This window comes from Lycium barbarum, chromosome 10 (assembly GCF_019175385.1).
Source record: "Lycium barbarum isolate Lr01 chromosome 10, ASM1917538v2, whole genome shotgun sequence".
In the NCBI taxonomy this organism is placed as follows: domain Eukaryota; kingdom Viridiplantae; phylum Streptophyta; class Magnoliopsida; order Solanales; family Solanaceae; genus Lycium; species Lycium barbarum.
Window position 1 is genome coordinate 91,182,364 of NC_083346.1, and position 5,616 is coordinate 91,187,979.

Sequence of the window (5,616 nt, forward strand, 5' to 3'; positions counted from 1 at the left end):
CTCAAGCTCGGCTAGGAGTAGCCATGGCCGAACACTCTCCCTCTCTAGCTTAACTTTGCCTCTCTCTCTCTCTAAGTTAATTTTTGGTTGAAGATGGCAATGTGCTAAATGACTAATATTAGTCATTAACATGCTATTTATAGGCATCCTAATAACCCTACACGTGCCAACCATAATGAATCATCATTTTATTATATATATATTTTTTTTTACTAAAGAATTCGGTAGGGCTCACTTAATTGTCTAATTAACTAACTTAATTAATCTTAGTTAATCACTAATCCCTACTTAATAATCTAATCATAGTTAATTACTCCCTAATCTCCATCAATATTTCTATACTAATTGGAATTTACAAACAAGTCGTGCCATATTAAAAATCGGGATTTAAAGTCCTTGTCTCATATCCCAAAATAATCTCGTGCTTAAACTTATGTTGATTAGCTTACGAATAATCCAACGTGCAAAAATACGGGATATAACATCCTTCCCCCCTTTAGAACATTCGTCCTCGAATGTTAAACTAGTCCTATAAGGTCTTATAAAGATTTCGGGGAAGTCTCTTTTATTGCTATAACATATAGTCTCATCTACTAATTAACATAACCAAGTGAGGAATTTAAATTACCTGCAGGCGTAGGGAACAAGTAAGGATACTTATTCTTCACCTCGTCTTCGGCTACCCAGGTCATCTCTTCTCTATTATTATTTCGCCATAATACTTTGACGGAAGCCACATCCTTAGTACGAAATCTTCTAACTTGCCGATCAAGTATAGCTATAGGTTTCTCCTCATAGGACAACTCCTCCATCACCTGGACATCATCCACGGGGAATACTCTAGAAGGGTCACCAATACATTTGCGAAGCATCGACACATGAAAGACTGGATGTACTGCTTCCAAATTAGATGGTAGATCCAACTCATAGGCAACCCTGCCTACCTTACGGATAATCTGATAAGGCCCAATGTACCTCGGGCTAAGCTTTCCTTTCTTGCCGAATCTCATTACCCCCTTCATGGGTGACACCTTCAAGAACACCCATCACCAACTTGAAACTCTAAGTGTCGACGTTGATTATCTGCATATGACTTCTGTCGACTCTGGGCTGCCAATAACCTCTCCTAAATAATCTTCTCCTTATCAACAGTTTGCTGAATCATGTCTGGGCCTATTAATTTAGTCTCACCAACATCAAACCAACCAATAGGTGACCTGCACTTCCTCCCATATAAGGCCTCATACGGTGCCATCTGAATACTAGAATGGTAGCTATTATTATAAGCAAACTCGATAAGTGGCAAATGATCGTCCTGGATACCTCTGAAATCAATAACACAGGCTCGTAAGATATCTCCTAGCGTCTGAATAGTACGCTCGGCCTACCCGTCAGTCTGAGGGTGAAATGCTGTACCTACTCACCTGTGTCCCCAATCCCTCCTGGAATGATCTCCAGAAGTTAGGTGTAAACTGAGCTCCTCTGTCTGAGATAATAGATATGGGAACCCCATGGAATCTCACTATCTCCTTGAGGTATAACCTCGCATAGTCCTCAGCTGAATAAGTAGTCCTGACTGGAAGAAAATAGGCTGATTTTGTCAGCCTATCCACAATAACCCATATAGAGTCATACTTCCGTGCAGTGCGAGGTAAACCTGTAATGAAGTCCATAATAATTACTTCCCATTTCCAGGTTGGGATCTCTATCTCCTGTAATAACCCACCAGGCTTCTGATGCTTGACCTTAACCTGTTGACAATTCGGGCACTGAGCAACAAACTTCGCTATGTCCTTCTTCATGCCATTCCACCAATATAAACATCTGAGGTCATGATACATCTTCATCGACCCTGGATGAACAGAATAACGGGCATAGTATGCCTCCCCCATAACCTGTTGTCGTAACCCTGCAACCTCAGGTACACATAGTCTGCCTTCATATCGTAACACGCCATCAGGTGTAACTTTGAACGGGGTCTCCTCCTTTTGAAGAGCTGTATCTCTATACCGTGCCAGAACAGGGTCCTCGTACTGGTGCCTCTTTACCTCTTCCATGATAGAGGATTCAGCAACTTCTCGAATAGAAACTCCACCATCTCCAGAATTAGCCAAACGGACTCCAAGGCTAGTTAATCGGTAAATCTCATGGGCTATCCCCTTCTTTTCTAGTGGCACATCTGTCAAACTACCCATAGATTTACAGCTAAGAGCATATGCTACAATATTTGCTTTTCCTGGATGGTATAGAATATCAACATCGTAATCTTTTAATAACTCTAACCACCGCCTCTGTCGCATATTCAGCTCTTTCTGCTTAAAGATATATTGGAGACTCTTGTGATCCGTATAAACATCAACGTGAACCCCGTATAAGTAATGCCTCCATATCTTCAAAGCATGAATTACCGCTGCTAACTCCAGATCGTGAGTAGGATAATTCCTTTCGTGTTTTCTGAGCTGTCGGGAAGCATAGGCTATAACCCTGCCATGCTGCATCAATACACAACCTAGCCGCACACCTGAAGCATCACAATAAATAACATAGCCATCTGGTCCCTCTGGAAGAGTTAAGACTGGAGCCGTAGTCAGCTTGTCTTTCAACAACTGGAAGCTTTGCTCACATGCGTCAGTCCACTGGAACTTGGCTGCCTTCTGAGTTAGCCTTGTTAAAGGCGCTGAAATTGAGGAAAACGTTTCTACGAATATCCTGTAATACCCTGCTAGCCCCAGAAAACTACGTACCTCCGTAGGTGTCGTAGGTCTAGGCCAAGTCTTTACAACCTCAATCTTCTGTGTATCCACCCGAATACCATCAGCTCCAACAATATGCCCCAAGAATGCCACTGAAGTCAACTAGAATTCACATTTAGAGAACTTAGCATACAACTTCTGGTGCTGGAGCACCCCAAGTACCGTCCTCAAATGATCTGCATGCTCCTCTTCTGAACGTGAATAGACCATAATATCATCGATAAATACAATCACGAACATATCATGGAATGGTTTGAACACTCGCTTCATTAAATCCATAAATACCGCTGGAGCATTGGTCAACCCAAAGGACATCACTCTAAACTCATAATACCCGTATCGAGTCCTGAATGCAGTCTTGGGAATATCTGCCTCCTTCACCCGCACCTGATGATAGCCTGACCGCAAGTCTGTCTTCGAAAAGTATTTAGCACCTTGCAGCTGGTCAAATAAATCATCAATCATGGGGAGGGGATATCTATTCCTTATTGTTACTTTATTCAGCTGCTTATAATCAATACACATCCGCAGCGATCCATCTTTCTTTCTCACAAATAATACCGGTGCTCCCCAAGGTGATGTGCTAGGCTTGATGAAGCCCTTTTCTAATAAGTCCCTCGTTTGCTCTTTTAACTCCTTCAGCTCTACCGGTGCCATTCTATAAGGAGGAATAGATATGGGCTGAGTATCTGGCAATACATCTATAGTAAACTCTATCTCCCGCTCAGGAGGAAGACCTGGAAGATAGTCTGGGAATACATCTGGAAATTCATTAACTATCGAGACTGACTGAAAAGTCGGTACCTCTGCTTTCACGTCATGCAAACGAACCAGATGATAAATATAACCCTTTCTAAACATCTTCCTTGCCTCGAGGTATGAAATAAACTTACCCCTCGGCGATGCTGTATTCCCCATCCACTCTATAATCGGCTCCCCTGGGAACTGAAATCGGACTTTCTTTTCTCTACAATCAACGTTAGCATACAAGAAGCTAACCAGTCCATACCCATAATAACATCAAACTCCGTCATATCTAACTCTATCAGATCTGCCACGGTGTGACGACTATATATAATCACTGAATAATTTCTATATATTTGCTTTGCTATAACAGAATCTCCTACCGGTGTAACTACCTCAAATGGTTCTATCAATTCAGGCTTTATCCCGATTCTACTAGCAACAAAGGGAGAGATATACGATAAGGTGGAGCCTGAATCTATCAATACATATACGTCTCGAGAGAAAATCGATAATATACCAGTAACCACATTTGGTGACGCCTCATGATCTTGTCTACTAGCCAAAGCATATATGCGGTTCGAAGGACCACTAGAACTGGAAGCTCCGCCACGACCTCTGCCACGGCCTGCTGGTGTCTGAATACCCTGCCCCGTAGGGCGCATAGCTACAGAAGAAGATGAACCAGTAACCGAGCCAGTAGGCTGAGCTACACCACCTGGACCGCCACCATATGGACATTCTCTCATAATGTGGCCTTGGCGGCCGCAAGAAAAACAAGCACCTGTAGCAAAACGGCATTCCCCAGAATGGGGCCTACCACACCGAGAGCACCGAGGCAAAGGTGGCCTCAACTGATTCCAACCCCTGTTCATCTGCGAACCTGAAGCCCTGGAGCTCTGACCCGCTCCTGAATACCCTGTACTCTCAAATCTCCTGCCTGTAAACTGTGGGGGTGCACTCCGTGCTGGCTGGGAAGGATATCTACTATACTGCTGAGGCTGTCTGCCTCGAAACTCGTCAGGATAACCAGCCAATCTATCCCTCTTATGCTGACCTCTGTCATAATCTCTATCTGACTGACGTCCTCTATGTCGATCCTCTACCCCCTGTGCATATGCCTGTATCCGAGCAATATCCATACCTGGCTGAAGAGCCACCGCCATACAACCATTAACCAAATAGCGGTTCAGTCCCATCACATAACGATGCACTCTATCAGCCATATCAGCTACAATAGTAGGCGCATATCTGACCAACGAATCAAACTCAAGACTATAATCTAGAACGCTCCTGCCATTCTACCTCAAATATAAGAATCTATCAACTCTAGCTCGTCTCATCTCTGGGGGCATAAAGTGGCCAATGAAAGCCTCCACGAACTCATCCCATACTGCTGGAGGAGCACCCTCGCCCCTAGATAACTCCCACGACTCATACCAATTAACAGCTACATCACGCAACCGATACGAAGCCAACTCAACAGACTCAGTCTCAGAAGCCTTGATTATCCTCAAGGTACGCTGCATCGGCTGAACAAACTCCTGTGGATCATCCTCGGGCTTTGACCCGAAAAACTCTGAAGGATTATAATTTAAGAAGTCACGAGCCCTCAAACTGTCATGTCTATCCGCATGGTCGACTCCTAGTCCATGCCTGCGAGCCTGCCTTGCCACTAATCTGGTCAGCAGCTGAACTGCATCTCTCATGGCCCTATCCTCAGCCCCTGGCTGAGGAGCTGGAGGCTCAGGTACTAGGACCTCAGGGGCTGGCGGTAGAGCCGCCCCCTGATCTGAAGCTGCTGCTGCTCAGAGTTCCTCCGGAAGTGGCGGTGTAGTAGAACTCGCCGACTGAAGCACAATCTCAGGTGTAAGCTGGGCACGGGCCCTACTAACTCTCCGGATCTGGCTAGTATCTCCTGCTACCGATTTGCCTTTCTGGGCAGCTGTCGCTTTCTTTGGAGGCATAGCTATAAACATAATAATCTGTTAGGGAGGGATTATCCTGATAATACAGCTCTATCGCACGATCTAAGGTAAGAAGGAAAGATAATATCCTAAATGTCCTGTAGCTTTCTGTCTATAGATGTGGTGCACAACGCACCGATAAACAAGGCACT